This window comes from Nicotiana sylvestris, chromosome 2 (genome assembly GCF_000393655.2).
Source record: "Nicotiana sylvestris chromosome 2, ASM39365v2, whole genome shotgun sequence".
Taxonomy (NCBI): Eukaryota; Viridiplantae; Streptophyta; class Magnoliopsida; order Solanales; family Solanaceae; genus Nicotiana; species Nicotiana sylvestris.
Genome location: NC_091058.1, coordinates 11,240,178 through 11,266,130, shown reverse-complemented (window position 1 = coordinate 11,266,130; position 25,953 = coordinate 11,240,178).

Genomic DNA, 25,953 nt, shown 5'->3' with positions numbered 1-25,953 from the left:
TACATTTAAGTTCTAGGTCGCCCACCAGTATAATGCGGGAATACATTTAAGTTCTAGGTTGCCCACCAATATAATGCGGGAATACTTTTAAGTTCTAGGTCGCCCACCAGTATAATGCGGGAATACATTTAAGTTCTAGGTCGCCCACCAGTATAATGCGGGAATACTTTTAAGTTCTAGGTCGCCCACCAGTATAATGCGGGAATACTTTTAAGTTCTAGGTCGCCCACCAGTATAATGCGGGAATACATTTAAGTTCTAGGTCGCCCACCAGTATAATGCGGGAATACATTTAAGTTCTAGGTCGCCCACCAGTATAATGCGAGAATACTTTTAAGTTCTAGGTCACCCACCAGTATAATGCGGGAATACTTTTAGCTCTAGATTTTGGAATCAGTGACCCCACTTAAAGACGGAAGGGTACAACAGGGATCCCCAAACAGGAAACAATAAAATCCCCAGCACCAAGAAGCAGACAACTGCGGAGGCAAGCGCGCAATTCAAAAGGAAAAGGAACGCGTCTCAAAAGAAGCAGTTTGGGAACGTTATAGCATGCCCAACATAACAATTTTGATGAAAAGCCATACCACCAGAGAAAACAATTGAAAGGCTTGAAGAAGAGGGCATGTTCCCAGCGGACCAAGCAAAGTGATGAAAACTGGCATTCAAACGTCAGCGAAGGACCAGCGTCATCGCCCAAAGTCACAAGATAAAGGCATCAGAGGAAAGCGTTAGCCGACAAGAAAGCAAGGCAACAAGAACAAGTTGAAGATGGACAAGATTTCATGATCCTCAGTCTAGCTTAGCTTCTTGTTTTTCCTTTTAGAGCAATGTAACAGGGAGATCGGTTGAGCAGTAGCATCCTACAGCGGCACGCAACAGCGCACAACAGCAGCAAACACTACAGTCACACGGTAGTCCCAGCTACCAAAATTTCCCGAACTACATTGACCTGATTCCTGTTCAGCCCAGGATATGTAGGAAACCTTTGAAGCAAAGGTTCGGTCAAATCTTTTTCAAAAAATGCTTCACACGGAGTAATTCGGACGGGCAAAAATCGCTCGCTTTATCTTTGCGCGAAAACCCTTCGTGTCTTCGTGCAAAGAGGGGCAGCTGTAAGCACGTGATTTTTGCTTCACGGACAATCGCTCCAAAAGAAAATAAAAATAGTGACAAATGGCTTCGCTGTACAAATTTTTTCTTTTCGTGACATGTGTTGTTAGTCGTTTGTGGGTCTGTCCATTTTGCATCTAGTCATTATCAAACAAAAATACAAAAAATGTGCCGTTAAAAGAAAATTCAAGAAAATATAAATATATGTTTGTCGTTCGTTCTAGGTTGTGATTTAACTTACTTAAATATTTTTTGTGATAATTATGTGGAAATGTTACAGTGTTGTTGATTTTAATTTCACTATTTTATTATTATCTCATTTTTGTTTAAAAGAAAAAAAAGCAAAAGAGTGAAGGAAAATCGGTTTGGGCCCAAAAGAAATAAAACAAAAACAGGCCCAAACCAGCACTCAGACCCAGTCCAAGTCCAGGCCTGCTCAGGCACCTCCTGAAACGACGCCGTTTCAGGCAAATCAATCTGAGTCGTCTGTCCAGGCCAATCCAATGGCTCAGGATCTCTTTCAGCAACCCATTTTTCAAACCCGACCCAGGAACCAATCCGACCCAACCCCTCACTTAAACCAAACGACCCCGTCTCATTTCTCACTCTCAGATCCAAGCCGTCGAGATCATCTGATCTAACGGCTCAGATCCAATCCCATAGACCATATATAAACCTTCCCTTACACCCCACGCCCCCTATACCAACACCCCACCCCTTCGTCCCCAAGCTCAAACCCGGACCTCCCATTAGAAACCCTAGCCGCCCCCGTCTCCCTCGCCATTAAAGCCGGCGGCATGGACGCCGGTGGCCACCTCCTGAACACCCTAGGACCACCGCACTCTCCTGAACATGGATCTACTATCCATTTGCCTCGAATCACTTTCGTTCGTCTCGAATCTTCATTTGAAGATTTGAGTCGAACCCGGACCTATGCCAAGTTACCCCATCTTCATACCAGACACTCCCCTGACCCTCCTCGTGACCAAACCAAGCTTGGTTTGGTCCGAATCTACACACAACTCCTAAAAAATCAGATCTGGAGATCCGAAACCTAGAACACTAATAGCCTTGGAATCCGGCCGGTCTTAACAAAGGTTTGAGGTTTAATGGATCTTAACCAAGGTGTTCTCATGTGAGAACACCCTGGTTAAAATTTGTTCGGCCTCAAAGGGTCAAAGCTAAGTCGAATTTGGGACAGTTTGGTTTAAACTCTTTCAGTAAGTTTTCTTTCTCTTTGTTTTAGTTTTGATTGAATGGTTAGCATGCTTTGTTGTGCCTGTTTGTTATTGTGTGATGTTTTCTTAATTTCTCCCGTCTCTGTCAAAGACCTTTTATTTGGTCGTTTGATTTTCTATGTGTGCTCTGATTATACTCTGTGATATACATGTTCGTCAATTAGATTAGTCGTCAAAAGAGTTTAATTCATATAGATTCCCAGTGTTTGAACAAAGTTGTCTGCAGTTATTTGGGACTATATACGTGTTGTTTATATGAACGATTGATTGTTATGTGTTACGATTAATATAGTCGAGTCGATATATGTCGTCAATTAGTTTCAGTCGTTAATGGTAACAACTTGATTCGTGTTGTTTATTTCTGCTGTGATCGTATTTGAATCCCATTAGGAACTGAATTGAATTGCCAATTGAGCTTGTTCAAATTGAATTAAAGAACATCTAGGGGGAGGGTTATAATGGCAGCTCAGACTTGGATTTTAAAATACGATGCCATGTTTATTTGGTTTAGACAGTCTGGGCAGCATGTGTATGGTTAGCTTTAGGGAATTAAAATAATTGGACAGCATGTGATGTCAGATTATATTCCTGCTGCCCATACTTTGGGTTAAATAAATAAGGGACTAGGACACTTTAACAAAAGAGGAGAGAGGGGCTGACAGGGATTTCATGGGAGTTTTGGTTATTTAAAATAAGTGGGTGGAAAAACAACGAAAAGGGGGGAATTTTGAGTTTTCAAAACAGACTGTTAAAGTATTAAGGTTAGGCTATAAAAAGGGGGGGACCTTCGATTAGAAAGAGAGAGGATTTTGGAGTCTTGAGGCTGGAATTTTTAGTCTTGAGAAAGGTTTTGTGAGTTTAAAGAAAAGACGGAAAACATAAGAGAGTTTCAGTAAAACATTGTAACAAAACACTGTCTGAGAGCTATATAAGAGTTCATATTGGTCAAGCTGTCTTGGCCAAGTTCAGTCTCTTTAGCACTGACTGAGCTGTTTCTGGTTGTTGAATTGGTAGTGTTGTTGCATTGAATACTCTGTTATTGTTGTTTATTTCATCACTCTTTCCCGGGATTTGCTCGTTTGGTACACAACTATCTGTTGGTTCTTTTGTTCTGGGAAATACTGCTGGTTGTCTGTGGACTGTAGAAAACACTTGTGGTTGTTGGTTGTTGCTGTGTTGTTGCTGTGTGTCTGTTGCTGCTGTGTTTGTTGCATACTACTCAACTGATTACTCTCTTTCTTTCTTTCCTCTCTATACCAGGTACGCAACCAATGCACTGTCAAATGTAATTGGAAAAAATGAGCATGAATACAAATGAAAGATCCTGAAGAATGTCTCTTATACATAGAATGTTACTTTAAATATTCATGCAATGTGTAATAGTCTTACATTTTTGTTCTGGGTACTAGAGGTAGTCTTCATGCCTATAAATGTCAATGCATGGTTTGAATGCTAGAATGTATACACAGGTTGGTGATGAGAGTATGCCCAAGGCAGTAGGTTGTATCTCAGATTTAGTTCAATGGTGTAGTATAAGCCTGTAATGTATGCCAAGCATGAAATTCGTACACTGTAAATTAGTTCTTTCCTTTCCAATAAATTGCTATATATAACTCCTAAAACCATGTTTTAAGATCAAGAACACAAATTCAGGGCCTCAACCTCAAGAAGGTCGAGCCCAGGTCAAAAACAGACCAGGCGAGCCCGCATCGAACGACCAGTGGCCCAGGTCTGGCCAACCGCGCGTAGGGCTGGATTTGGGCCCATGATTATTTGTTCGGCCGACTGTGCACGCAGCTTCGGTCCCGATTTTTTTAAGCACTTCCGAATTCCGTTACAAGTAACCTGCAAACATGTAACTAAGTAGGATCATTGCTTTTATTAGTAGAGACAAACGTAATAGAAAAATGTAGTTACTATAGGTCTATCCTTTAAAAATAAAAATGAGACGAGCCTCGCCAAAATAAATCATACATCGCCGGGGCCCTCAATAAAATACATAACCATTGACTAGACTTTGGATTGGGCCGTTTAATGAACCTTCACGGCCTCTTCCTAAAATAACAACACGTTAGTCTTTTTAGGATACGTCTTAATAAACCTTACCTTATTAAATTCGGGTGCATATTTATGTGACCCAAATCCAAATCTTGACGGATTCGAAATGTATTTCTAATCACGGGTACATTGATTGTGACGTGGTCCGAGAGGCATATCCATGACGTCGCGAATTCCTTTTAAAAGTAGAACGAGACGAGCCTCGTCAAACAAAAATGTACACAGCTGCGGGGCCCTCTAACTATATATATATTAAAACACTTAGAATTCGGGACAGGCCGTTTAGCGAATTTTTCGGCCTTACCCAAAACAACAATACGCTAGTTGCTTTAGGCACGTCTTAATAATTTATTCTCCTTAACTCGGGTGCACATTTATGTGACCCAAATCCAAATCTCAACCGAGTCGAAATATGTCAACAATCACGGGTGCATTGATGCAACGTGGCTCGAGATATGTTTTCACAACGTTGCAAGTCTTATAAAATAACAGTAAATGATAAAAGCGGTTTAAAAATTAAAATTTGCACATAATTTCATATTGTATTTAAAATCAGATAAATAAGCCAAATATAACAGTTAAGCGACCGTGCTAGAACCACGGAACTCGGGAATGCCTAACACCTTCTCCCGGGTTAACAGAATTCCTTATCCGGATTTCTGGTACGCAGACTGTAATATAGAGTCATTCTTTTCCTCGATTCGGGATTAAAATTGGTGACTTGGGACACCCTAAATCTCCCAAGTGGCGACTCTGAAATAAACAAATAAATCCCTTTTCGATTGTCCTTTAATTGGAAAAACTCCCTCGCGCCCCTCGGGTGCGGAAAAAGGAGGTGTGACAACGCTCTTTATTTAAAATACCTCACTACAATATTACTACCACTCATTAGTTATCTCACAGACCACAATCTGTGGATTACTCTCACTGCTTTATGCTTCTCTCGTTATTTTTTTTTTGGTGTGTTTAACAGAGAAGGAGGCATCCCTATTTATAGGCAAAGTTGCCAACCTCTAAGCAACACAAAATTGACTTTTTTCATCCGCCTATTCAATTGCTTCAGCCGCCCATTCAATTTCTTTAGCCGCCCATTCAATTTCCAAGCCACCTAATTTGACCTCTTTTTCATCTTTTTCAATGTTTCACTTTTTTTTTGGGTCCTACAAATCTCTCCCTTAATTTTGATTTTTCTTCTTCATTCCAAGTCTTGATCTCAATCTTTGAAAATCTTCAAACTTAAGAGCCTTTGTGAAGATATCTACAACTTGATCATGAGACTTCATATATTTGAGCTCGACTTCCTTCTTCGCAATGCATTCTCTGATGAAGTGATACCTTGTATCTATATGCTTGCTTCGATCATGATACACTGGATTCTTTGCGAGTGCCTGCGCTGATTTGTTATCAATACAAATCTCTGTAGGTTCCATTTGTGGCAAATTGAGCTCCTTCAATAATCTCCTTAGCCAAATAACATGACAGGTACATGATGTTGCTGCTATATATTCGGCTTCACAAGTCGAGAGAGTAGCAATGGACTGTTTCTTTGAACTCCAAGAAATAACAGAATCACCCAAGAAAAATACAAAACTAGTTGTACTTTTTCTATCATCAATATCTCCTGCATAATCACTATCACAAAATCCCATAAAACTGAAATCACTAGAAGAAGAATAAAATAGCCCAAAGTCAATCGTACCTTTTAGGTAGCGAAGAATTCTTCTAGTGACCTTCAAGTGAGTAGAGGTAGGAGCCTCCATGAACCGGCTAACTACTCCAACTGCAAAGAGTATATCTGGCCTGGTACAAGTCAAGTACCTCAAACTTCCCACAAGACTTTTGAAGAATGTGGGATCCACTTTTTCTCCTTCATCAAACTTGGACAATTTTGTCCCACTTTCCATCGGTGTGTTCCCGGGGTTGCAATCGAGCATGTTGAACTTCTTCAATATCTCCTTTGTATAGCTTTCTTGAGAGATAAAAATTCCATCCTCCATCTGTTTCACTTCTAGGCCCAAGTAGTATGACATGAGCCGTACATCTGTCATCTCGAACTCATGGGACATATCTTTCTTGAAAGCTTCAAACAAACTTGGGTTATTACCTGTGAAAATAAGATCATCAACATAAAGACAAACAAGTAAGATATCTCCATTAGTATGAACTTTAAGGTAAAGAGCATATTCATGGAGACAACGAGTAAACCCATTGTCTTGAAAATACTTGTCGATGCAACTATTCCATGCTCATGGGGCTTGCTTTAATCCATATAAAGCTTTCTTCAACCGCAACACTTTATCTTCATGGTTTTTGACCACGAAGCCTAATGGTTGTTCAACATAGACTTCTTCTTCAAGATATCCATTCAAGAAGGTTGACTTGACATCTAGTTGATGAATCTTCCACTTCATTTGCGCCGCCAAAGAGATCAGCAAACGAATCGTCTCCATGCGGGCAACAGGTGCATAGACTTCTTCATAGTCAATGCCTTGCCTTTGCTTGTAGCCTTTAGCCACAAGTCGTGCCTTGTATTTCTCCACATCTCCATCAGCATTCTTCTTTATTTTGTATACCCATTTCACTCTAATTGCTCGGTAACCCTTGGGAAGAGTTGTTAACTCCCAAGTGTTGTTCTTCTCTATTGACTTGATCTCCTCCTCCATGGCTTGTCTCCACCTTTTGTTTGTAACAGCTTCATCAAAGTTCATTGGTTCACTGTCAGCAAAGAGACAACATAAAAAATCAAAATTAGTAACTTCTTTTGTGTCCTCATAGAGCTCTTGAATGCTCATTGTCCTTTGCGGCTGTTCATTTGAACTTTCTTGAGAAGAGAGAGATGCAACATTTGTTGGAGAAGAAGGTGGAGTTGTGTCCTGCACATGTTCCACAGTCTCCGGTTCTTCTTCATCACCAAAATATGGAAGAAAATCATATGAAGTTTCTTCCTCAGCTTCCCAATTCCATGCCAGTTCTTCATCAAATTCAACATCACGACTTACCACTACCTTGCCGCTGCTTGGGTTGTATAGCTTGTAGCCTTTTGAACTTGTATCATAGCCAACAAACACATGCTTGACACTTCGATCGTCAAGCTTTGCTCTCCCTTGATGTGGCACATGAGCATAGGCTATGCTCCCAAAGATTCTTAAGTGTTTGACACTTGGCTTTCTTCCACTCTATGCTTCTTGAGGGGTTTGATCTCTAACATTTCTTGTTGGAGACCTGTTATTCAAATAAACTGCACAAGAAACAACTTCGGCCCAAAATTCCTTAGGCATACTTTTAGCTTTCAACATACATCTAGCCATATTAAGAATCGTTCGATTCTTTCTCTCTGCAACACCATTTTATTGAGGTGAATAAGGTTCCGTTAGAGGGCGACGAATTCCATGAAGTTGACAGAAGTCATTAAATTCGTTTGAGGTGAATTCGCCTCCTCTATCGGACCTTAGAGCTTTAATTTCATAGCCACTTTCTTTCTCCACAAGTACTTTGAAATTTTTAAAAGCAGCAAAAGCTTCAGATTTTTGGTTCAAGAAATAAACACAAGTCTTTCTACTAAAGTCATCAATGAAAAGCAGAAAGTATTTTCTTTTACCAAAAGAAGGTGGATTGATTGGTCCACACACATCAGTGTGGACAAGCTGGAGCGGCTTGGTTGATCTTGACATGGCCTCCTTTGGAAAACTCCTCCTTGCATGTTTTCCAAGAAGACAAGCTTCACACAATTGATTGGGATGGTTAATTGATGGTATCCCATGCACCATGTTCTTTTCTCCCATTGATTTGAGCGCTTCAAAATTTAAGTGCCCAAATCGCATGTGCCAACACCATGATTCATCTTGCACATTAGCCTTCAAACACTTTGCATCAATTGTTTTAAGATTCAGAGAAAACAATCTATTCTTTGCCATATGCACTTTAGCAATTAGAATTCCACTTGAATCTCTAAGCCAAAGATGCATATTTTTCATGTGGATGTCATATTCCTTTTCAAGAAGTTGGCCCAAACTTAAAATATTACTTTTTAATTTTGGCACATAATAAACATCTTGAATTAACTTGTGACTACCATCTTTACAGGAGATCAGAATCGTACATATCCCTTCGATTTGAACCTTTGAGGTATCTCCAAAGGACACATTACCTCTCACTGTTTTATTGATCTCCACAAACTTCTCTTTGCATCCACACATATGATTGTTTGCTCCATTGTCCAAATACCACGAGTTGCAATCATCTCTGTCTTCTTCCTTGAGTGTCATCAACAACGTTGACTCATTTTATTCTTTCTTGTCGTCAATAAGGTTAGCCTTTTCTTCAGCATTGTTATAACATTCCCAAGAGTAATGGCCAAATTTATGACAATTATAACATTCAATTTCTGATTTGTCATACCTTTGTCCATTATTTTCTTGGTAGTATCCACGTCATCTTCCTCCTCTTTGTCCACCACCACGACCTCTGAATGTTAGGTGGATTTTAACTTTATTGTTGAAGCTGTTACCATTACTTCTTCCTCTTCCATGACCTCCTCGACCTCGGCCTCGTCCTCATCCGTTTCCTCGATAGCTTGTTTCACCTCCATAATCCTTGAAGGATGCCTGAGTTTTAAGAAGTTGCTCCAATGGCACTTCTTGTCTCCTTTTGATCTTTTCTTCGTGGGCCTGTAAAGAACCTTCCAATTGCTCCACCATCATAGAGTCTAAATCTTTAGACTCATCAATAGCACACACCACAAAATCAAATTTAGGTCATCAAGAAATAAACCCTAGTCTTTCTACTGAAGTCATCAATGAAAAACAGAAAGTATTTTCTTTTACCAAAAGAAGGTGGATTGATTGGTCCACACACATCAGTGTGGACAAGCTGGAGCGGCTTGGTTGATCTTGACATGGCCTCCTTTGGAAAACTCCTCCTTGCATGTTTTCCAAGAAGACAAGCTTCACACAATTGATTGGGATGGTTAATTGATGGTATCCCATGCACCATGTTCTTTTCTCCCATTGATTTGAGCGCTTCAAAATTTAAGTGCCCAAATCGCATGTGCCAACACCATGATTCATCTTGCACATTAGCCTTCAAACACTTTGCATCAATTGTTTTAAGATTCAGAGAAAACAATCTATTCTTTGCCATATGCACTTTAGCAATTAGAATTCCACTTGAATCTCTAAGCCAAAGATGCATATTTTTCATGTGGATGTCATATTCCTTTTCAAGAAGTTGGCCCAAACTTAAAATATTACTTTTTAATTTTGGCACATAATAAACATCTTGAATTAACTTGTGACTACCATCTTTACAGGAGATCAGAATCGTACATATCCCTTCGATTTGAACCTTTGAGGTATCTCCAAAGGACACATTACCTCTCACTGTTTTATTGATCTCCACAAACTTCTCTTTGCATCCACACATATGATTGTTTGCTCCATTGTCCAAATACCACGAGTTGCAATCATCTCTGTCTTCTTCCTTGAGTGTCATCAACAACGTTGACTCATTTTATTCTTTCTTGTCGTCAATAAGGTTAGCCTTTTCTTCAGCATTGCTATGACATTCCCAAGAGTAATGGCCAAATTTATGACAATTATAACATTCAATTTCTGATTTGTCATACCTTTGTCCATTATTTTCTTGGTAGTATCCACGTCCTCTTCCTCCTCTTTGTCCACCACCACGACCTCTGAATGTTAGGTGCATTTTAACTTTATTGTTGAAGTTGTTACCATTACTTCTTCCTCTTCCATGACCTCCTCGACCTCGGCCTCGTCCTCATCCGTTTCCTCGATAGCTTGTTTCACCTCCATAATCCTTGAAGGATGCCTGAGTTTTAAGAAGTTGCTCCAATGGCACTTCTTGTCTCCTTTTGATCTTTTCTTTGTGGGCCTGTAAAGAACCTTCCAATTGCTCCATCATCATAGAGTCTAAATCTTTAGACTCATCAATAGCACACACCACAAAATCAAATTTAGGTGTTAAAGTGCGAAGGATCTTTTCTACCACACGGACATCTTTTATGTCATCCCCGTATCTTCTTAGTTGATTTACAACAACCTTCACTTTTGAAAAATAATCCGAGATGCATTCGGATTCTTTCATTTTTAAAGCTTCAAAATCAGCCCTTAGAGTTTGAAGTTTTACCTTTTTCACCTTGTCAACTCCTTGAAGAGAATTTTGTAAAATCCCTCAAGCTTCCTTTGAGGTGGTAGCATCTGCCACCTTCTCAAACATGGCATCATCCAAACATTGGTGGATGAGCGTGAGGGCTTGTTGATCCTTCTTCCTTATCTTTGCCAAGACCTCTTTTTCATTTTGGGGCAGAGCTTCCTCATTATCGGGTTTTGCATACCCTCTGTCTACGATTTCCTATACATTCTGAGAGCCAAGGATGGCTTTCATACGTAGACACCATTTCTCATAATTATCTTTTGTCAGACGGGGGTACTGAAAAGATAGCGGACCATTATTTGTCATGGCTCTGATACCACGTTGTTGGGATAAAATAAATAATCTCGCCCAGGAATAATAACCACAACAAATAATAATAACACAAGAGAGTAACAATGACACCAAATATTTTAGCGGGATAAAATGCAATACCCGAATGGAGTAGAGACTACTACAACTTTGAAAGAAATAACACTCTTTATTTAAAATATTTCACTACAATATTACTACCACTCACTAGTTATTTCACATACCACAATCTGTGGATTACTCTCACTGCTTTATGCTTCTCTCATTATTTTTTTTTTGGTGTGTTTAACAGAGAAGGAGGCATCTCTATTTATAGGCAAAGTTGCCAACCTCTCAGCAACACAAAATTGACTTTTTTCATCCGTCCATTCAATTGCTTCAGCCGCCCATTCAATTTCTTCAGCCGCCCATTCAATTTCCAAGCCACCTAATTTGACATCTTTTTCATCTTTTTCAATGTTTCACTTTTTTTTTGGGTCCTACACCTTTGTCGGAAAATTACACTGCGTAAATAAATAAAATATTCGATTTTAGAGGTACATGACATATATTGAACATCCTTTATTAGATTTTTTATTTTTACTTATTTCAAGTTTGAACACCTTTCAGAAAATTCCTGGTTTCATCACTAGTTAATTCGGTACAGGCAGAGAGAACATCTGAAAGCTTAATTCACCTTAGGTTATTCACCCGAACAATCATTAACTACAATGAATAATTATTTTCATAACAAATCGTCTAATTAAAGCCTCACCCCTAAAATTCCTTCTTGAGGTGATAGTTTTGCAATTTATCAAACAAAATTTCATTTCTCTAGAAAGAACTTGGTTCCTTTGTTCAAGAAGAAAAAAGAACATACAAAAAAACGAGGTCCAATTATGTGCAGTCTGTTATTGCTATTGCTCTTCCATAACTACCCTATTCCTGAGGAAGCCCATTGTGCACAGTACACCAAAAAGCAAGGGCGGAGAAAGCGTGTTATTTGCGAGTTCGGATGAATCCAGTAATTTTTTGTTTAGACATTATATTTATATACTAGAAAATCTATTAAATATGTATAAGTACTTAATTGTGAACCAAGTAACTAACGAGCTATGGGTTCGGTTGTAAATTCAGAACTGCCAAAAAGTAAAAGAAGGCAATGGCCCGGTGCAGTGGCGGAGCCACATCAACCAAGGGGTGTCATCGACACACCCTTTCGCCGGAAAATTACACTGTATTACTAGATTATTTTATTTTATTTTATGTATATTTACTATATGTTGATTCCCCTTAACTTTTTGATATATCTAATTTTTTATATTTTGATACCCCTCCCTGAAAACACTAGCTCCGCCACTAGCCTGGTGCCCAAGGATTTCTTTTACCAAGTTATACCCTTTTCTTTTTGTAGGAACACTACTATCTGCTTCTTTTAAATAAATAAAAAAGACCCACTGTCATCCGTAGATCAAATGTGTAAGGAAGGAAAAATCTAATCTCGCTAAGTATAAATGTTGACTGTCTCACTCTATTCATTATACATAAACATTTTTTACTTAATTCTAGTATAGAAATATGCATGCATGTCAAACGGGGACTGTATCATTTCACTTTCTATCCAGAAGAAATTAAGTAATTAACATTACTTTCAAAATCAGGTAATTATAGTGGCATATGCAGAAATTCATTTCCATTTTATGTACCCAATCACAAAATTATTAATATTACTATTATTTTGAGAAAGACAATGGTTGGAATTTGTCTGTTACTAGGAGTTTCTAGCTTCCCTTTTTCTTGATAGTTCTAAGACGATAGAAAGGAAAGGAAATACCAAGCTTCCTCTCCCTTTTTCATTTTTGTTTTTTCTCCAAAATTTGGAGGCATTCTGATATCTGCACATGTTCCTTAAAGCGTTACTATTACTACTGCTTGTACTAGTTGTCACTGCTGTCCATAACATAGCATGTGAGGCCATAACATGAAGAGCAGTGCTGTCTATTTCACTGAGATATCATGTGAAAACACTCAGAAATCAAAAAAAAAAAAATCAAATCACCTAAAAGATAGCTACAAACGTAAGTGAATATAATATATGAATCCTATAATTGCAAAAATACACTATATAGTGTAATACTAATAGTTGTTTAAGTTAAATACAAGTAAACTCTATTGTCAGATCTAACATTCAGTGAACAGGTCTGAAACTAAGGCGTGGGCGTGGCTTCTGAAATGAATTTTGTCATCACTTGCCACGGTTACAACATTTACCACAATGCCCCCATTGTCATCAGCATTAAGCAACCACCTCAGACATAGGGCAGATTGATGGAGAGACTTCAGATTTTTTGTCTGCACTAACTATGACAAATGACAAATTTGATGACTAAAACATCTAACAATGTTGTAATTAAATCCCTTTTTTCTTTCACCTAAATGACTCAAGAATATATTTGGACAAAGGCTAAATATCGAGAAATTAAAATATTCTATAGAATTACGTTAGCTGGTGTTTCCTTTTTCCACACCATATATAGTTAATTAGTTACCACTTAAATGAAATGAAAGAAATGAAAAACTCAAGCACAACAAAAATTAAGAACTTCATTAGTGCCTAACCAACAGTTCAAATCTTGCCCATTAGGGAAATTCAAGCAATAAGCACTTAAATAATAGTACAATTCAATTCAAGTGTACCAATCTTTTTCTCTGGAGAAAAATAAAATCTAAAAATTGAACAAATATAAGTTCATATAGCAAAAGAAAAGGTGAAGTCTTTGCGATATACTATAACTACTTGATCCTGAAATCCAGTACCCGTAACCCACCTAATACCTACCCATACATTACTTGAAACCTACTAATTAAGAGAGAAAAATAAGATTAACTCCAAAAAAAAAGGAAGAAGAAGCAATATTTTTTCTTTTTCTGTTTCTGACTTTAGAAAACTGCTATGTACTATACAGGATTTTGGTTATTTAGAGACTGGTCAGTATTGGACCCATAAAAATCGACGAGCTTCTGTAAAACGAAGACCTGGGTTTTGAGAAGAACAATATAGTCAGCAGTTTCTTGAAACAACTGGTCAACTTTGATTTCGCCATTGTTGGCTGGGATTAGCTGCTTGAGAGCCTCCAATTTTTCAGAGATAGAACGGCTGTCCTCGACAGGTCTTGAGCTATTTTGAGATTTGCATGGTTTAGATCTTCTTGTCTTTCTTATTGATAAGCTACCGGAGTTTAGATTTGAGCAAGAACCCATTGGAAGAATATTGTGTGAGTTTCTGTGGAACGGAGGGACCTGACGTTAAATCTGTTCCGTGCTACTATAACGGGAGAGAGAGGCAGCGCGTTTTGGGGTTTAAGTAAGGGAAAAGCTTTCATAATTGCCACTTTGTATTCAATAAATTACAGAACTACCATTGGCACTTTTTTGGGATTAAATTGCTGGCCTAAATATTATTTTCACTTCTATTTTATAAAGTTCAGGGCGTATCTATGGGTTCCTATTCTTTTTCTTTTTTTACTGTAATTTTTTTTATAATTAAATAAAATATATACGAGTGTATATTTAAACTAATAACAGTGGATGGTATAGCATATAGTCAATAGGTTCAATCGCTCTCAATATTTTTGACACGAGGTATAGATATAAATATAAAAAAATTATTATTTTAAATTTATAATTCCAAAGTGTATTGTGCACGTAATAAAAAATCACTAAAGATTGAACCCGTAAAATTTATATCCAGGATCCACCTTTTTATAATAGTGCAGTCATCCTCCTAAATCTTAAATTCGCACCAAAAATTACATTTAGATCTACTGATCTTAAACTAACCATGATATTCCTACGGTTATAAGAAAATTCATAAAAATAAAACGGAATATTTAAAGTTAAAAAATTTCAAACATAAAAAGATATATATTGTTTTTAGTGCAGACAAAAAAGAAAAAGCACCATCTGAAATGGAACAGAACAAGGAAGCAATACAAAACAAACATTAAAGTTTTGAAAATTTTCGTTTTAATTCGTTATAATGCTTCTGTACCGTATAGATAAAAGTAGCATTACCATTAGTCCATCACCCCACTTGCAAATAATATACTCTGTTGGTTTCAATTGATGTGAACCTGTTTTTTTTAGTCTCTTGCCAAAAAAAATGTGCCCTTTTCTTATTTGGAATTAATTTATTTTTATGCAATAATTTATAGGCACACAAAATATATGTGCTTCATTTTATACCACTAATTCAAAAGTTTTCTATATTTTCTTAAACTCTATGTCCAGTCAAATGAATTCACATAGATTGAAACGGGAAGAGTAATTCTTGGTTGAGATTAAAAATGCAACTATAACTTATTTCTTATTCAGTCGTTGAAGAGGTCAAATCAAATAGAATTAACAAGAATATACATATGACATCATTATCAGATACTATAGTTGTAACTGTCAAAATTCTCACTATGGGAGCCACTTAAATATTTCCAACAATCTTTTTGGATCTATTCTATTGCAACCGTTTAATGGACATGATCGAATTGAATAAAACCAACTAAAAGAATTAATTATAAATTTGAGATAGCAATGGGATATCAAAGCGGAGAATTATTGAAATAAAAGTCGACATCAATTAATTTCTAATTAATTCTTCAACGTTCTAGAAAAAAAACACGAGCCAAAAATAATAAATAGAGCTATCAAAATCATTTCCTGCCACAGAAGCGTTCATTAATATGTTCACATGAATAAAGCTTATTTTCATGCAGAATTAAATTACTGTATTATTTGAAAATAATGTACCACACGTGATACCCCAGCTAGTAATTCTCTTACAGCTTGTTTGGATGGTTGTTACCTATTGTATCGTATCGTATTGTTACTTTAAATATTGTTTGTTTTGATTGTTACTTAAATTTTATTGTATCGTATTGTTAAATCCGTCGTTACGTAACGATCAAATGTGCCACTTTATGTAATGATCGATTTGGTGTGGTCGCATCGTTTCCTTGTGTTTTTCTCTCAATCTCACCCTTCATTATTATTAAATAATTTTATTTTATCATTTACCCTACCTTTTTGTATACCGTATTATAATTTTTCTACCGTATTATAATTTTTCTTTGTAATATTGCAAGTTTATTCATCATATTACAGGTGCATGATACCATGAAACGATGACAAAACGACACAATTCATCCAAACATTGTATTCATCAAACGATACTCTACAATACAATACAATATGATACGATACATTATGAAACGATATGTAACAACCATCCAAACAAACTGTTAGTTCCTCTACTCTCATATTTTTGCATTTTTCCTCCTTGAAAAACATTGGCCAACAATAAAAATCATTCGGTAAGGGATTTAAAATTTAATATATACGTAAAAATACTAATATTTTATCTATATACCTAATATAATTTTCTCACGAATGCTCCGCACCTACTTAAGTCTCCAATGAAAGAACCTAGTCATCAAAATTGTGTAATTCAAGCATTATATTACCAATTTCTCTCCATTTGGATCTTTGTATATCAAGACAAATTATAATAAGCTAAATAAAAGAAGAGTCAACTTATGCCGGCTATATATATATATATATATATATATATATATATATATATATATATATATATCAAGTTAAAAAAGACTAAATTTAATATAAAATAATTCCTGAGTCATCCTGAAGAAAGGAAATATCTCAAAATGCTATGAAAACTCAAACTACATGGTTTTTTTATCTTCATGAAATTCCATATAGTCATTGGATGCTCTGGAAGAAAATATCTAGTAGTTGCAACAAAAAGAAAAGCCAAACTAACAAAACTGTAGGCTATGTAGTTTCCCATTATTTTCGAGGGAAAAAAAAGTCCCCATAAAAGTTAATGGTCCAGATCATTTATGGGCGGCTTTTTTATGATGAATTATGATATTTGGGTCCTCTCTACAATAAAAATAGGTCCCAACTCCATGAATTGTTACAATAATTCATGTGAAGAGATGTTTTTTAACTATCTCATTGAAAAAAATTATATTAAATGGTATTAGTATTTTTCTCACATATTAATAGAAAGTTAAAACAACATTTTGTAGAAATGTAGGGTAAGGCTGCTTATAATAGATCCTTGTGGTCCGGCTCTTCCCTGAGCCTCGCACATAGCGGAAGCTTAGTACATCAAGTTGTCCTTTATATTACTCCTAGAAAGTTATTATTACTCGAATTTGTGACGGTTATAGTGATACTACATTTTGAAAAGTGGTTTATTAACTACAATTTTGTTTATTAGATCAATATCTTTCTTTCAGTTTAACTAATAAACTAACGGTGAAAGAATCAAAACCATCTTATCATACTCGTCATTGCTGGTATTAGTTAATTTGGTGAAAAAACTGAATCAATTTGGTTATTTAATTTATTATGGTAGGAAATAAATTTTATATCCAAGTTGAAAAAGTTAGCGGGAAGACAGGCACAACTAGCAACAACAACAACCTTCCCTCCATCTTTCCCTCGGCATCCTTCCCTCCAAGAATTCCCACCTTGCTCTTGGGATAACTCGAACTCACAATCTCTTGATTGAAAGTGGAGGGTGTTTACCATCGGAGCAACCCACCTTGTCACAACTAGCGAGCACAGGAAATTTAGTGGACTGCCAAAGAAGGTTTGCCAGAGAAAGCTGGCTAGAACACATCCCACATGTGAAATGACGGGACCTTCTATTTTTGTTCCAAATTACCCTCAACAGATATCCAAATAAAGGTTGTACTTCTTCCCTCTTAAGTCATTTTATTTTTGGGTTATTCTCTTGTAAAACACTATTTTTGGTCTTTTTCTTCCCCTTTTCAATTTTTTGTATGATTTGAACATTTCAGTTTTTCAAGAGAAGTCATGGACGTGCCTTCAGTTCGTTTTTATCTCTTAAAATATTTTAAAGGCTTCATCCACCTAGTTTAATACGATATCAAAATCAATAAACATAATAATATGAAAATATTATGGCTGTGTGGGCTTTAAACTTAATAATAATGACCAATAGCTAATGAAACCTTCATCAAATGGTTGATGAAAATGTACCAAGACTTATGTGCAGGGTAAAAACTTATCTACACCACCATGTATAATTTATTACTTTTTATTATATGATAGAATTAGACATATACATGAAATCTTTCTGCCAGAAGATGCTGAATTTCACGATAACGTACACAATATTGTAATAACCGCTCGATGAAATAATATATATACTGACAAACCAGACATATAGTTGAGGTTAACATTTGGTAAGAAAAGTACTCATTATATAATCTTAAATTTAGCGAGACAAGAGAATGCTTTTGAAGAGCTAAAAAAGGTGAAGCAAAGATAAATAGAAAGAGAAAGAGGGGCAAGTGAGTCATTGAATAGGGAAGAAAAGGTAGTTAGCCAGTTGTGTGAGGGCACATGTGAATGTGGTATGGGGCCAGCAAAGTCTAAAAACGTACTACAAAGATCGAGATGTGAGAAAATCAAAGACCTTCCGGTCGTCGATAAGAAATAATTAATCCCAATATTAAATTTAAGAAGAGTTTATTCCATATTTGGTTAGTAGAAAAGTGCTGTAAAATTAATCTCGAGATTAGTTATCTCGGAATTATAGTATTTTTTTATCCCCACAGGAAAATAAAATAATTAATCCCGAGATAATTAATCCTGCGATAACTTCTTTCCAACCAAACGACCCCGAATTCTCTTCTCTCCACCGGTGGCCCGAAATGCGCAAAGAGGAAAAGCACATGGCAAGTGCACATGCACATGCAGAAGCTAAGACTAAGAGGCAATATATGTACATGCAAAGAGAGAAGAGGAAAGAAAAGAGGAGGAGTATTTGAGAGAGAGATGAGAGGCATGTGACAAAGTTTAGACAGTGAAGCAGCATGAAATGTACAGCATGTTCTGCACATTCCCTGCATGCTACTGCACCTTCTTTGCTCTATTTCCTTGATGTTTCCTTTGCCTCACTTCGAATGTGCGCTGTTAAAAAGTTAGTAGGTGAGTTTACACCAATTGAATAAATGTGCGATAGTGTTTATACTTTTACCACTTAATTACGACTATTTAATATGTATTCTCATCTAAATTTAGACTTTTATTATATGGTAAACTTGTATAGCTTGGTATAGCCACCAAAAGTGGATAACAAAATTTCGTTTGAGAGAGTTAGAAGGTCGGAAAACCGTCGGCACTAACTGTTTAAACTTTGTTTTTGTGTATGTATAGGTAAACGATATTAAAAAGCGTATAATTGTGCTAAATTCATAGTTATTGACAAAAAGAATATTTAGTGACTGCCATTGTAATTCGCATTTAAGGATAAAATTTCATATCCAGTTTCTTTGCACCATGTACTAATTTCGATTGGATTGAACATACATATCCTGACAATGAAAAAGGTTTTAGATACACAAAAAAATTAAGTCATCACATCAAATTTATTATACTATTAGCTAGTGCATATAATATTTTTAAAAGATGTTATATGCTTTATTTTATTTTGTAAGTCACCACATTAAATTTATTATAAACGTTAATGATAATAGGCTAGATTCATATAGTTTGGCGATTGTTTATGCTCCAACTTAACTATGTTTCACTGTTCTAGGATGGTTAAATGATGATAAATTGGCTCTAATTGTGAATTTCATGTTTTGCAGGAGCGAGTTGCGCTTATGAGGACTTAGGACAGTATTTGGAACTAAATTAAAGTAAGAAAAGTCCCTCGGAGCTGAGTACGTGTGAAAGAAGAGAGAAAAGAAGAGATAAAGTGTTGTACCAGCTTAGCGCGACCGCGCTAGCCCAGGAAATCGAGGCAGAATACTATGCTATATGCGCGGCCATTAGCGCGGGAACGTGCGCGGCCATTAACGCGGGTCCAGCTCGGAGCATATAATTTCAGGGATAAACTTGGAAGTTCGGGGGTAATTCTACTTAACCTATAAGAGGTCCAGCTCGCCCAAAGGGACTTTATCAAGGTTTTTACAACTTAGTTGAAGGCAAGAAAAGGCCAGAGACAAGGAGGATAATTCTACATCGAGTTCTACCTTTCTTCCTTTTGTATTTATCAATTATGATAAATTCTGTTGTTGTTAGTATGAATACGATTATGAGTAGCTAATTATTTAGTCTAGGGTTTTGATGGAACCTGTTGAAGGATGAACTTCGTGTTATGTTAATATAATTTGCTTAGTTTAATCTCTATTTGTTCAACTACGTTCTTGTTGTAGTTAATTGATAGGATCTTCAATTAGCTGTGCCTATTTAGTATGTATTACTCGGGAGAGAGTGCATATTTAGGTAATTGTTGAACAACACCACTCCCAAAGTATATGAGGAATCAATAACCGAGGGTTTAAAGGTGGGGTTAGGGATAACGAAACCTTGGGTGCGATCTAAAGTGAGCTGTAATAAAAGTCAGCTAGCGTAACTCGGGAGAGTATGTCTAGTAAATTGTCGTAATTACTCGGGAGAGATTTACGGTAGTAAGAGTGTTCATGATCGATAGAGACGGTTAGGCAATTCTATGCGAAACATAACAGGAAGGGATCATTCCATCAATAGGGGAAATCACAACCTTAGATCCTTCTCTTATCTATTTACAACTGAATCATAGTTAGCTTTTAGTTTACTTAACTTTCATTCAGTTATAGTTAGTAAAAATATCATCAATTGTTATTCAAAATATCTGGAAAGTTGATTACGAAGAATTCAGTGAGTCTGACAAAATGTAATTGATAGATTAATTCCCTGTGAGATTTAATTCTGGGCTAAATACTCGGATTATATTTGTAACGACCGCTTGTCTTTTTTATAAGGTATAACTTATTGTCGTAAGTCAGCTTAAAATGACGGCATAAAAAATTTATACTGTCTATGCACAAAAAATTAAGCTTTATTTCAATTATTGTTAATGCTACGGCTAATAGATATGTAATTTTCACTGATAACAGCATGGAAGATCACACATACCCAAATCACAGATAAGACTATACATTCTCTTAATTTGGTCACATGTTAGCATGTGAATCTATATACGGCATGTAAGCCACGTGTGACTAATATTGCTACATCTGCGCGATTAAATAATTGCTTAACCTATAACCTCAAAATAATAAAATTAATTTATTATGATTTGTGACAATGTTATCTTTCCAATTCAAATCCCTTTTTATCCAATAGCAGTCTTTAGAAACATCCCCCCTCCCCCCACCCACCTCTCCTTCCTTTTTCCATTCTCTATTCCTTAACCTAATTCCTTCTCCTCCTAATTAAAATTTCCAGTCATGTAGTCTATTTCAACTTACTTAAGATTAAAATATAATTGTAGAATCCTTCAGTAACCTTTATACTTTTGCAGTGGTGCATTTATTTTTCAAAAAGCTCGTAAAAAAAAAAAAAAAAAAAAAAAAAAAAAAGAACTTACTTTAATTTGGTGTAGCAGTTAAGAGAATATAGTTTATATCCTAATAGTCATTCCTTCCTCGGTTAAAAAATGTAGAGTCCATCAAAACCTATTTCACAGTAGTTCGCTTCTAGACTGGCGACCCACCTTAAAAAAACATTGCTACTTAATTTACTTGTATTAGCAAAATATGCTGATTATTAAGCCAAATAAAGATTAATTGTGCGCAGCGGAAGTGGTGATTTTGGTAGAGTGTGTGTTTTGCTTGGCCTTTTTGACCATGAGTGAGCATATCATTTTGGAGCACCTTCTTGATAGATTATTTGACCATGAGGGATAAGATTAATTATGTGGAGGGAGATTTGAATTTGTAGTCGTCACAATTATTTTAGTTATATGACCTTTTCTACGGGAGATCAACAAATTAAAACAACACAAGATATCTATAAATAAAACATATGAGATCTTTGTATAGGGTCATTTTTCTCTATTTATTTGAAAAGAGGCTTCTTTTGTGGGAAAAAAAATATGCAATTCTGTCTAATATCTAAGCAAATGCAGGGCATTGAGAAAGCAGTTTGGCTATTGCACAAGTCCAACAAAATAACACAGCCAACCTACAACTTTGCATAAAATACAACTGTTGAGTTTTTTTTTAATATGGAAAGGTATTAAAAAGAGGATGAATGAGAAATGGAGGGAAATAAAAATTTTGAGTAAAATTTTAAGTTTCCCTCTCTTTTTAATGAGATATTGTCCCTCATTGGTAGAGGAAAAGGAGTTTGGTGAGTTTATATACAAATGCACTTCATTTAGCTCTTAAAGAGTTAGGAAGAAGGCAAGCCTCGCGCCGTCGTCGTCGCTCGCTCGCTCGGCTTCGGCTACGGCTTCGGATTTATTAATAGTGAATATTAACGTAATATTATCCGTGTTTGTAACGGATATTTTCCAATCCGTGAATATTAATGAGCAAATGCTCATTCCACCATGAGTAGTGCTCCAGCCACCATTTTCATATTGATTGCTCCATTAGTAAACAGCCTGGTGCTCTGTCCACCATGGCTCTGTCCACTTCATGAGTGGCGGCGGGTCTCACAACTGACTGCTATAAATATGAACAGCAGCAGTTGGAAAAAAGACACACTGAAACTGAATTGAGAGCTATTGATCTTCTCTTCACCGAAAACTCAACGTTGGCTATAATTTGCATTCCTTCCTCTCAGAATTTCCATTTGACTTCTGAGTTTTCCTCCATTGTTCTGCATTGTTTTAAACTACAAACAAAGCATCCGTAAGTGTGATTTGCTGCCGAACTTTGTATTCGCTGAAACACTGGGGTTTGAAGTACCGCTACACCAGTGTGTAATTCGTTCTATCCTGGGAGGAAATAATCCATAACCTTGGGTACTAGGAGGGGATTAAATTCCTTAAGGAAACACTGTGAATTCAGTGGGCTCCTTTAGACTTAATTCACACAGATATTTGTGACATGAAGTCAATACCATCTCGCGGTGGAAAGAAGTATTTCATAACTTTTATTGACGATAGTACTCGATATTGCTATGTTTACTTACTTAATAGTAAAGATGAAGCAATAGACGCATTCAAGCAATACAAAAATGAAGTTGAAACGCAACTTAACAAGAAAATCAAAATGATAAGAAGTGATAGGGGTGGTGAATATGAATCTCCTTTTGAACAAATATGTTTAGAATATGGAATTATTCATCAAACAACAGCCCCTTACACGCCCCAATCCAATGGGATTGCGGAAAGAAAGAATCGTTCATTAAAGAAGATGATGAACGCATTGTTGATAAGTTCTGGTTTGCCACAGAACTTGTGGGGGGAAGCCGTTCTTACGGCTAACCGAATACTAAATCGAGTACCCCATAGCAAAATACAATCCATTCCATATGAAAAATGAAAAGGAAGGAAGCCCAACTTAAATTATTTTAAAGTGTGGGGGTGTTTATTAAAAGTGCAAGTTCCTAAACCCAAAAGGGTAAAAATAGGACCGAAAACAGTAGATTGCGTTTTCATTGAATATGCGACCAATAGTAAAACGTATCGATTTCTGGTTCATAAATTAGAAAATTCCAACATTCATAACAATACGGTTATAGAATCTGATAATGCTGAGTTCTTTGAATATATATATCCGTACAAAAAGGAATGCGAGTCGATTGATGAAGGATCTAAACGACCTCGGGAAGAAACAAAAGAAAGTACATTTAATCAGGGGGATCCAAGATGCAGTAAACGTCAAAGAACGTCTACTTCGTTTGGACCAGATTTTGTGACTTTCTTATTGGAAAATGAGCCTCGAACATTTAAAGAAGTTATGTCTTCTTCGGAATTATTGTTCTAGAAAGAGGTAGTCATTAGTGAAATAGAACCCATTTTGAACAACCATACATGGGAATTGGTTGATCTTCCTCCTAGAAATAAACCTTTGGGTTCTAAATGGATTTTTAAGAGAAAAATGAAAGATGATGGCACTACTGATAAATTTAAGGCAAGATTTATTGTCAAAGGGTATAGACAACGAGAAGGTCTTGACTACTTTGATGCATACTCCCCAGTTACAAGGATTACGTCCATACGGATGTTAGTAGCATTAGCTGCAGTGTATGATCTTGAAATTCATCAAATGGATGTTAAAACGGCCTTCTTAAATGGAGAGTTGGAGGAAGAAATTTACATGGAACAACCTGAAGGGTTTGTGGTTCCAGGTAAAGAAAATAAGGTATGTAGACTTGTTAAGTCCCTTTACGGACTAAAACAAGCACCCAAACAATGGCATGCGAAATTTGACCAAACAATGTTGTCAAATGGTTTTAAGATAAATGAATGTGATAAATGTGTGTACATTAAAAATGTTCCAAATCACATAGTCATTGTTTGCCTATATGTGGATGATATGCTGATAATGAGTAATAACATTGCCAACATAAATGCTACTAAGCGTATGCTAACTAGCAAGTTTGATATGAAGGACTTGGGAATTGCGGATTTAATTCTGGGGATTAAGATCCAAAAGACTCCTCAAGGTCTGGCATTGTCACAATCTCATTATATTAAGACAGTACTTGAAAAATTCAAGCACTTGGGCTTTAAAGTTGCAAAGACTCCAATTGACGTAAATCTTGCACTAGCAAAGAATAAAGGCCAAAGCATATCACAATTGGATTATGCTCGTGTGTTGGGATGCTTAATGTACATCATGAATTGTACACGACCAGATATAGCTTGTGCTATAAGTAAACTAAGTCGATACACGAGCAATCCAGGTCAATCTCATTGGATGGCAATGAAACGAGTTTTGGGATACTTAGAACATACCCAAAACTTTGATTTGCACTACAGTAAATATCCTGCGGTGATTGAAGGATATTGTGATGCAAATTGGATCACCGGTTCAACTGATTCGAAGTCCACAAGTGGATATGTATTCACTATTGGTGGAGGAGCGATATCTTGGAAGTCCTCCAAACAAACTTGTATTGCCTGCTCTACAATAGAGGCTGAGTTCATAGCCTTAGATAAAGCCGGTGAAGAAGCTGAATGGCTCCGGAATTTCTTGGAAGACATTCCATTTTGGCCCAAACCGTTGGCACCAATATGCATACACTGTGATAGCCAAGCGGCAATTGGAAGGGCTGGGAGCGTTATGTATAACGGTAAATCTCATCATATACGACGAAGACATAAAACTGTTAGGCAACTTCTCTCTAGAGGAATTATCATGATTGACTATGTAAAGTCAAGTGATAATGTGTCGGATCCACTTACAAAAGGCCTAACTAGAGAGGTAGTTGAGAAATCATCAAGGAGAATGGGACTATGGCCGAGAACAAGTCATTGTGGCGGTAACTCTACCTAGAAGACTAGAGATCCCAAGATCTAGGTTCAAGGAAATCAAACAAAGTCGTTAATGACGGTTTAACATTGTCAACAAAAAAAAATTGGTCCATTCTCGTGATGAGACAATGTTCAGTACCAAGGATAAAGTATGAAGGCTTTTTAATGATTTCTAAATTTGATACGGGGTATATCAAATAGTGTATCTACGGGATGACACGTTTAGAAATCACCTATGTAAGTGTGAAGTGTTAGCCGCTTCAAGGAGAATTTTGCAAGGCCAATTCTCTACGCACTTATGAAACCAGGCGGTGTTCATGGCTGAAACGAACACAACAATGAGAACCAAAGACGGTTAAGGGTTGATTGTATGACTTATGGTTGTCTAGGTATACACTAAAGTTCGACGGTTCAAAGATATCAAATCTACCGATTGACCAAGTATATCCGACATAAGTTCACTACGGAAAGTTCAAAGGGAAACCTATTTATCCAGATGCAATTAATCCTTGCTTGCAAATCACACAAGTCTTCATGCATACTTCCGTGATATAGCCATTCTCCATTCATGTGGGGGATTGTTGAGTTTCTTTTTAATATGGAAAGGTATTAAAAAGAGGATGAATGAGAAATAGAGGGAAATAAAAATTTGAGTAAAATTTTAAGTTTCCCTCTCTTTTTAATGAGACATTGTCCCTCATTGGTAGAGGAAAAGGAGTTTGGTGAGTTTATATACAAATGCACTTCATGTAGCTCTTAAAGAGTTAGGAA